The following is a 10,098-nucleotide window of genomic DNA, read 5'->3' as shown; positions in this document are numbered from 1 at the left end:
GAGTGACACGCTGTTGTTTGCAGGCTGCTGTGGGTGCTAGGGATGGAACTGGAGTCCTTTGGAAGGGCAGTCCATCCTCTTAACTGCTGAGCCATCTCTCCAGCCCCCAAAGGGGACATTCTTATTGAATAAAGTACATATATCCAAAAACATTTATGGCTGTTCTTAGGACAAATTCTTCAGGCTTCCCAGATGTGTCACTGTCTTTGCTCTGTAACCTCCTGGCACACAGGAGGCTCCATGGGAAGTCTGGGAACAGTGCTGTGTGCATTGCAGGGCCATGTGAATTACAAAAATCTGTGCTGTTCAAAAGACCAAAACCTCTACTCATCTGGGATATATAAATCCCATCCACAGAATTTATGAGAGGGTTATCTTGAATTATGTACTGGGTGTTGGGTTTGGCACATAATAAATAAATGATCCTCTCAGGACAGTAGATTAATATCCAGTGGGAGAAAAAAGCCAGGCACCTATGGAATTTAAATGGGAAGATGCCCTACCCCTCTCAGAGAGAACAGAGCTCCTAACTCCTGGAGCTAATCCTTCCCAAAGGAGAAGAGGTGATTTATCTACACAGGATTCAGAACATGAGCTAGGGGGCTGGAGAGATGGTTCAGAGGTTAAGAGCATTGGCCTACTCTTGCTGAGGACCCAGTTTGTTCCCAGCACCCATATTGAGGCTAGCAATCTTCTGTAACTCCACTTTGAAGATCTGATGCCCTCTTCTGGCTTCTGTGGGTATTGCCTGCATGAGTGCACTTACATACATGCAGTCAAAACACTCATAGACATAAAAATAAACCAAGACCAGAATACAAGCTATGCACGTTTGATTGCCTTCTCTGGATTCACTCTGTTCTATACCTTTATTTTATAAAAGGGTATTTTTCTGTGTGCCAGCCTGGTTACACCAGTGACCCATTGATTTATCTACCCAATTCTAAAGGAGGTATGAGGAGGCCAACTCAGACATTCCATCTAAGCCACACCCTCCCACAAGCTTTGGCTGGTGCTCAATGAAGCTCACAGCTTCTGCATCACCTATACAACCTTTTATCTTTTAGCTGGTTCTGAACTTGGAGTATGCAGCAGGGAGACTGCAAATTTCTACCAACCCCTTTTACTCTAGCAGCTGCAGAGTGGATACGGTTCACATGATGCACAAGCAGTGAAGCCTATAGCAGCTGTCACGAGCAGAACTCGACTGCAGACTGTGTGAGTCCAGGAAGCAAAAGCATTTGAAAATCTCAGGTAGAGCAAAACTCCTCGAAACCAGGACAAACATGCACGAGAGCTAAAAGTCAACACAAGACGATGTAGGAATAAGACTGTAGTTGCGTTGGCGGGAGTTCAAAGGCATGAGATGCAGCTGTGCATGCTCACATCTGTGAAGATCAAGTATGACACCATTAATGGCTGTTAGCAACACTTGCATGTGTATATAGTCAGGAGATACTGTAAAAAATCACTTTACCTCAGTCTATGTGGTTTAAGTTTTCCAGAAGTTTTTTTTTTTTTTTTTTTTTCCTTTCTGGTCGTACCTTTCCTGTTAGGATGCCAGGCAAGAATTATCAAGGACACAAATATAACATAAGGATTCTGTAGTTACAAATAATGACTTGTATTTTGTAAAATTCTGAGCCTCCATTGGACGTCAATGTGGGGGCTGTGTCATCAGAAGAGTCTAGGAGCTGCTGGGCTGTGAAGTCAGTCTTCTTTGTTGTGGTGCCTTTGTGGTGTGGTTTTTATCTACATGCTTCTCCTGAACTTGTTCTTGGGCTGTAATTCATGACTTTTCAGAATAGCTTCATGTAACAAAAAGTAGAAAAGAGTAAACACAGCCTGGAATAAAGAAATAGAGAGAACAGTGGGCGTGTTAACATGGGGGACCTGATTGTGGAAGCTCTTTTTCAGGTAGGTATCACTCTGATTCATCAGCAACTGCGCTATTAGTCGTGTGCCATGGCTCTGGATTCTAAATTCCAAGGATCAAGCATTGACCAACAGATGCTCAGCCAACCACATAGACCTTGTTTAAGTACCTTAAAGAAGCATACCAAAGTCAGCTAAAGCTACAGCCTGTGCTGCAGCAGCTCCAAGGACAATTTTTCCTTGGTGTCACTGGGACACACAGGTCCTCACTGTGGCTAGAAGTGGCCTCCTACTGGAATCAAAGTTCCTATCAGAACTGAGCCTTGTGCTGGAAGTCCTTGGCTGAGTCCTTTTGCCAGCCAGCCTCCATTTGCTGGCTGTGCAGTTCTTTTTCATCCTCCTAGGCTCTCAGAAGGCACTGGCCTTGAACACTTTCAAAGTTAACTCCAGCAAGGAGATCCTAGGACTGTTGCCAATTGTTCAGAGGCTCATGCAGGCCTTGGTGGAAGGATGGTTCCCCGAGGCTTGTCAAGATGGGCTCTGTGAAGGTGAAGGGGAAATCTGGTTTCCCTGGTGTCCTGGTCTCTTCCTCTCATTAGGGGCATTTTGGTTTTGGTCATAAGATGAGGCATGGGTTTATTGGGGGGATTCTGAGTGAAACTGAAGTTCAGAGACCAACAGTTCAGGGGCTTTGAAGCATTCACCAACATTCTTCATTAAATCATAGTTTCTTTTTATTTAGATCGAGTTAAAAATAACTTTCAACTATTGTGCCACTGTCCTGCACCTTTACCTTGGTAACATTTAAACATCTGTGTTATCTAGTGTGTGAGGTAACTGGGCTACATACAGTGTCTGTGTTAGACGCCACAGAAGCAACAGTTCTGCCTGTGCCCATTATGAAGTCTCTCCCAGTATTTGGTTCATGCACCTAACAGCTTGTTAGACATTTTGCAAAATCTTTAGGGCATCTGGGTCAGACTTGGTAGTACTTATCTAATATTCTGTGGTGGTTTTGTATTCACAGAATCAAATCCATAGGGTTGTCAGAGTAGTTACCTCAGATATCTACATGTCTTAGTTCTGCCTGTGCACAGGGTGGCCATGTGCCAGAGACATTAACAGAAGCCACTAGGTAGGGCTTTAGGGAAAGGATCCTAAGCAGTTGTCTTAAATGCCATGCACTTTTCGTCTTGGACCCATTACCTTCCGCTTGCCTGGAAAGCCACTGCAATTGTTAGAGTTTTAGCAGCTGCAATAAAAACACTGAATGTCTGAAAGTTGGGTGCTCAGGATGAAGCCTGTGTCCCAATGACACTGTAGAAATGCCAAGCTGTCAGTTTCCCAGCACTGGGTTTATGTTAGCCCATTGCAGTTACTGAACGTCTGAAAGTTGGGTGCTCAGGATGAAGTCTGTGTCCCCATGCCACTGTAGAAATGTCAAGCTATCAGTTTCTCAGCACCGGGTTTATTTTAGCCCATTGCAGTTTGTACTTTCTTTTTTTAAAGAGATAGTTTATTCTGGAGCCAAATATGAGTGACCAGGCCCCTGGAACACAGATTCGGGTTACCTCAAATTCCATGTTCTAGCATGATAACAGTTGCCTTAAGTTTTTATAGTGACAGAACAAAGAATCAAGACACTTTTCAAATACATTGGTGGATAAATTCAGTAGAGTTCATACTTTCTGTTACACTGTACCAAACTTAATTCCTAGCTAACGAAACACTCAATTTCCAGATTTCTTTACTTTAGGGATAAAACTGAAAAATTTGAATGCTTAGTCAGAAGATTTCCCCTTTACACAGTTTTGGTGAAATTCTAAACATTGAAGATAGAATGTGTCTTCTTTGTGAATCCTATGTGACATCAAGGAGGCTGAGCTTGAAAAAGGCATCCTTTTAAGTTCAGTTTAGCCTGGGAAATCACTTTGTTTTGGCGTAGCTGTCCCTATCTGTATGTGAAAAGTGGTATTAGACTAGAGAGACGGGCTCCTGGCCTAGTACAAAGCATAGGAGGTCTAGTAGCTATCAAATCTGGGTTGGAATGTAATTCTAAAGCCATTATTGTACCTTTGTCAGCTTGTCAGCCTCAGGTTTTAGAATTATAAAATGAGGAAGGCCTCAGATTGAAAGGAAGAAGACACAAGTAGTATATCAAGGAGCTCCATCAAGCACCTGGTGCAATGTAATATTCCAGACATTCCACTTCTCTATCAGAAGACTCTGTGAACTAGTGTTCCATGCCTTATAGATTCAGGGCTGAGTGTTAGAGAAACAGGTATTTGGTATATTTAATTCATCTGAACTAACCATGGGGGAGTGAGTCAGAGCTCCATCACAAGGTTCCTCTTAAGAAACCAAACTGAGGGGCTAGAGAGACGGCTCAGCTGTTAAGAGCACTGGCTGTTCTTGCAGAGGACCTGAGTTTGATTCTCAGCACCCACATGGTGGCTAATAAATCCAGTTGTTACTACAGTCCCAGGGGAATCTGATGCTCTCTTCTGGCCTCCATGGGCATTGCATGACATGGGTGCACTTACATATATGCAGACAGTACATTCATGAACATATTAAAAAAATAATGGTAAATAAAATATTAAAAAGAGAAACCAAACTGAAAGTGACGTGGTGAGGTTTGGTGATTTCCATCCAGGAGGATACAGATGGTTCTTCGGAGGCTGGAACAAAATTCCATCTGGAAAAAGTGTTCTTCTCCAGGAAACAGAATGGGTTTTGGTGCAGAAATCCTAAAAACTGAAGTGAAATGGGGTTCATTTCCTTGTGACTCTAACCCCATCATTAGTTTCATGTGTCCTATAGATGTGAGACCAAGTGCTTATGAACACGTAAAGTCAATGAATTATTTACAATAGGAAAGCACACATAGACCACGAGACTTTTGACACATCTTTCCTCAGTTACCTCTCTGTGAACTTGATCACCTTGCAGATTCTCAATGGGGCACCAAATTTTAAGTCCTTTACTCTATATATTTGTTGACCATGACATGTAACAAATATTTAGAAAAAAAAAGGCTTCAAAAGGTAGATAGGTACAGAGACTTTGCCTCTGAATATGAAGTTCACTTACTCAGTTTACTCTCTATTTTCATCAAATCTCTGAGCTCAAAAGATTGGCAACTCTAGAGAGAAACTGTCACAGTAATTCATATTTACTGAACATTTCAGGTTTCTGGGGCTTTCTATGGCTCACTGTTATCTTCCGTCCTCGTCATTAGTAGACACGCTTCAGAAGCATGAGGCTCATGTTGACCCACACTCCACTGGGAATCAGTGCTCCTTAGAGGAAGGAACAGGGTCATCAGCATCCTTAAGCTGTATTCGAAACCTGATCATTTAAGTCAGAGTACACTTCTGAAAATCTCTCAACCACAGTAGGTGATTTCTCAATGTTTCTCTCATTTCTCTTTTCTTTTTTAAAAAATCAAAGCAAATATTTTATGTACATGAGTGTTTTGCCTGCGTGAATTTTAGTGTACCACAAAGATCCAGTGTCCACAGAGGCCAGAAGAGGGCACTGGATTCCCTGTAACTGGAGTTACAGATAGTTGTTAGCTGCCATGTGGGTGCTAGGAACCAAACCCAAGTCCTCTGAAAAGGCAACCAGTGCTCTTAAGTGCTGGGCCATCTCTCCAGTCCCTGTTTCTCCCATTTTTCTAATGAATAAACAGTCTGAATGAAGCTGAGCTTCCTGGCAATGTTGCACAGCTGGTCCAGAGAACAGTGGGGCTGGAGATAAGACAGCCTGGCTCTTCCACACGTAGTATGCTGGCCAGATGTTAGGGACTTCCTGGATCTAAGAGGGGGATAGAAAAGCCCCTTTTGTACATGAGAAATGAGAGTCCAGATGGGCGGAGTGGCTGTTCCAGGTACAGATGGATTCAGAACTCCAACCCAGGAGTCCTCCTCTAGGGAGGCAGTGGGGAGTGTGTATGGTAAAGAAAACTAACAGTTCACTCATATTTCCCCTTCAGTTTTTCAATTTCTGGCTCCAGAACATGAGTGATGATAAGATCTGGAGTAGATCCACCCTCCCAGTTTCCAGTGTATCACATTCCTGCAAGATTTATGGGTGTTTTCTCACGCTGGTGGAGATTATGTTTACATTTTTCTCTTATCTCAGGCAGAGTCCTTTCTGTCTCCTTCTCCCCTGTATGTTCTGCTTGAATAAGCATTGTCATTTGACTCTTCCCACCGTCCATATGACTATCTCTTCAACTTCTCTGCACCCCTGCATTTTCCTTTTCATGACATGTTTGGTTCCTTCCAGAAAGACTATATATATAATTCTCCTCTGTTCCTTATTGATGCTGAGTGGTCTCCTTTGTTTTCTGCTCAGCACTGAGATGCCTCCTCTACTCTTGCTGGTTAGTGCTGGGATGTCTACCACGTTCATCCCGGTTAGTGCTGGGATGCCCACCACATTTGTCCTGGTTAGTGCTGGGACGTCTACCACATTCATCCCGGTTAGTGCTGGGATGTCCACCACATTTGTCCTGGTTAGTGCTGGGATGTCTACCACGTTCATCCTGGTTAGTGCTGGGTTAGTGCATGTACAGGGACCAATATTATGATCTTCTCTCCCTTGATAAAAACACTTTATCATAAAATCTTTCAACCCTGAACTCACCTTTCTCTCCTAATAGCAAATGTTTTTCTAGGAGTTTATAGAAGGTTGAAGGAACACTGGTTTTAGATCCTTAATAATACAGAAAACATTTTTACTCTAAGCCCAGAACAGTATTTTGTGGAATTTTCTTTAAAATAAAACATAAGAAGAGTAGAAAACAGAACAAAGAGCAGTTGCAGCTGCCAGTTCCTTGGCTTCAGTTCTTTGCTTCCAGGCCCTAAATGGTGACCAGACGTGAACTCCAATCCCCTGGCCCACATGACCACCCTCCCTTTCCCCTGATTCTCTTGAGCTTTGTTATTTTCTCCAAATTAAAACGTTCTGGTTGGAATGAGGGAGTATAAGGAGAGGGCAGCCAGGAGCTCTGCTTGCTCAGAGGGACTATGTCTCCAGGAAGCCTTCCTCACCAGTCTCTGATATAATTAATCACCTGAAAGGTGCACAGCTTTTTCGTTGGAGGAGACGGGTTTTAATAGGAAACCTGTCTTCATTACCTGTGACACTGGGTTGAAAAACAATTTTCTTAGGATAGATTAGCGATCATGTATTCAATTATAAAGCCACGAGTAGCTCCATTGTTTGCTGCTCAACATTCCCTTTCTTCTGCAAGTATTAATTGTGAGATTTCTGGGCATCAGTTTGTAAGCTAAAGCTTGAGGGCTCCATGGTGAAGCAAAAGCAGACTACTGCTGCTCCCTCAGATCTGACAATGAGAGGTGATAGACACTGACTGCAGATTCAGATGAACAAGTGAACTTCTGGATCCCGAGATAACTACATGGGAAAAGGGGCAGAAGGTCGCTTCCAGGAGAGCAGGTTGTGCAGGTGTCCATCCAGGGTTCCTCTCAGAGAAGAGTCAAGATAATAAATGACAACGGGCAGTTTGTTGGGTGATGGCTGAGGGTGAGTTTTGCACATGCTGCTCATGGAGGTGCTCCTGTGCCCGGGGGCATGGGGTGTGCAGAAGCCCCAGGTGGGGGCAGGATTAGCATGTGCTTGAGAAGAATGGAGAGAGGATGCGATTCTGAGTGTGGGATGAGAGTGGAGTGAGGGGAAGCTGGAGCCAATAGCAGGCCAGGGTGAGAGATTTAGTCTTTCTCTTCACAGTCAAGATGAGATCTATACTGGGTAAGGGCATGATGATCTTTGCATTTTGAAAAGTTCTCTTTGTTTCAGTGCAGACAGCAGATGGATTCATTCCCTCATTGGCTCACTCCTACTTGGCCAGGCCTCTTCTTCACTCTACAGCAGCAAGGCAGTTTCTGTCCTGTAGGAACTGACAGTCTATGGGTGGAGACAGATCTTAAACAGGCACATGCGTGGAAACGCCCAGGTCCCATGGCAGCGCACTGAAGAGAGTCAACCAAGAGGAACCAAGGAACATCCTGGGGTGGGCATTTCTGCTTCAGGATTCTACTGGGTATCAGGAAAAGCCGTCAGCGAGGGCACCTTGCCTAGAGCAGAGCTGATCGCCTTGCAAGCCCTTCATGTTCTGGTCTGTGCTGACTCTAAATGCACTCTTCCGTCCATTGTTTTGCTTGGTCTCTGTGCTGCCATAGAGTAGTGGAACTTGAAAAAACTCTCAAAGAACATCTAGTTCAACTCTCTCATGGTAGAGGCAGAAGGCCAGAGAGGCTCTGCACCATTGATTGGGAACCATGTAGTCAACCTGCCCTACTTCTTGATCTCAGATCCTGGGACCAGAATTCCCTGCTGCTCCTTGACCTTCTCTATTTGGCCTTTCTGGCTATACTGAGTACCCCTGCAAACTGTTTCCTAAGCACTTTCATCCTTGGGTGTGTGGGAGACTCCAAATACCTGCAGAAAATGATTAATGGTCCATTTTTTTTCCTGGCATCTTATAATGCATAAAATCTTGGACAGCAACCAATTTAATTTAGGTTCTAGAAACTGCCATTTTTTTTTCAGCCTGGCTTATATTAATGTTTTTTTTTAATGCCTGAACCATATTTAAGACCCTGCAATAACATTTTGCCATTTATAATGTTGCATGGAATGCAAAGTCTGGATTGAGAAAAATACATAAAAAGGAAAAAGAATTCTCTACTCCCTCAATTCCTTAAAGTTTTCAAAATTAGTAAGATATTTTTCATTTAAATTTATAAAAATTTTTTTCATAATTGAATCTTGCTGTCTTAAGTTTTAACCTAAAACACAGTTTCTTTGACTGACTTGAAAATTCCTCTAGATAGAAATGGTGTAAACATAACTAAAATAACATCTTCTGTGTTAGTTATGATTAAAGTTATTCTAGGAGATTCTATGAACCCTCTAGTTTTTCTTATATGATTCACATCTGCCCAGTGTGTCTGAGTCTGTTAAGGCAGGGCCACAAGGTATTGAGGAACTAGGTAGTAAATTTATCCCGATAAAAATAAATTTATTGAAGAATTTCTGATATAGCCCAACGCTAAAGGAATTTCTTTTTAATGAGGTAGATGTTTTATGAGTTCTATGTGCAGATCATGAAATCAAAGTGTAGAAGAATGAAGTGCCTTGCTGACATTCAAACATGTACAGTCATTATCAAGTGCAGGAAGGACATTCTGTGTAGTGTATTTTCTTAGAAGAGAAGAGAAAACTCAGAGCAGAGAGCCTACCACGGAACACAGAGTTCATGCCTGAATACCTTCTGGGGCTTGTGTGATTTGAAGCAATCAAAGAGGCTCAGGAGCTTCTAAGATCCCAGAGTCAGATCTTTCTCATCAGTGCCGTTGAGGTTTACATGTAGAGATGTGCTTAGCTGTGATTCAAGAAGCCGCTGTGCTAAAAGTGATCCAATGTGTATTATTCCCTTTGGCTGCTATAAACACTGAAACACCTTAAAACAACATAACTTTATTCTCATGTACTTGTAGAGACCAAAAGTTCAAAATCAAGGTTTTGCCAGGGCACTGGTCCCTCTTGAAGGTGCTTCTTTCAATGTTGGCTGGAGTGTAGCATTCCTTGGCTCGTGTCTGTACCTCTCTCTGCTCGGCATCCTTGGCTCTATTCCCATCTCATTTTCTGTCTGTGTGAAATTTCCCTTTCTGTCCTTCTTCTAATGGTGTATGTGATTGCATATCAGGCACACCCAAATTTTCCAGGAAGGTCTCCCACACATAATCTTTGACACAACTGTATCTGCGAGTAACTTACCTTTTCCTTATAAGGTGGCCCAGGGCCCAGGTCCTAGGTTCATCACGCTGCTGTGCATATTCACGGAGATTAAAGTAGAAAGGGCTGCAGGCAGTAGGCCAGCAGAAGAGCGAGCACTCACCCATCAGATCTGGGGTGAAATGTCCGAGTCAGAGTCTGGCAGAACAAACAACAGAGGAGAAAAAGCTTAAGCAATGCCAAGCTCCACCACAGCGGCCTGATTGTTGGCTTAGATGAGAGAAAACATCCTTTCTGGGGAGTTGAGGGGGTGGGGGTAGGGGTGGGGAGGGTGGTTTTGCATCCTGGAAGCTATGTAGAAATAGTTGAAGAGGAATGTCTGATTCAGGAGTGTAAAACAATTTCATGTTCAAACAGACCACAGGGCATGAGTGATTAAAAAAAAAAAATCTT

General features: G+C 43.1%; 1 long non-coding RNA gene across 1 annotated transcript; it reads right to left on the bottom strand.

Annotated features, from left to right (window-relative positions):
• Positions 1 to 852: 852 nt before the first annotated feature.
• On the bottom strand, positions 853 to 9,816 carry LOC108490860. Its single transcript, XR_001872443.2, has 3 exons — positions 9,688 to 9,816; positions 1,478 to 1,845; positions 853 to 1,388 (listed from the first exon to the last, which is right to left on the bottom strand). It is a non-coding gene; the product is annotated as an uncharacterized LOC108490860 (long non-coding RNA).
• Between the last annotated feature and the right edge of the window lie 282 nt (positions 9,817 to 10,098).

Source organism: Nannospalax galili, unplaced genomic scaffold (assembly GCF_000622305.1).
Source record: "Nannospalax galili isolate Female #2095 unplaced genomic scaffold, S.galili_v1.0 scaffold1096, whole genome shotgun sequence".
NCBI classification, from domain to species: Eukaryota; Metazoa; Chordata; class Mammalia; order Rodentia; family Spalacidae; genus Nannospalax; species Nannospalax galili.
The sequence above is the reverse complement of the archived record's forward strand: the minus strand, read 5'-3'. Positions and strand labels throughout refer to the sequence as shown.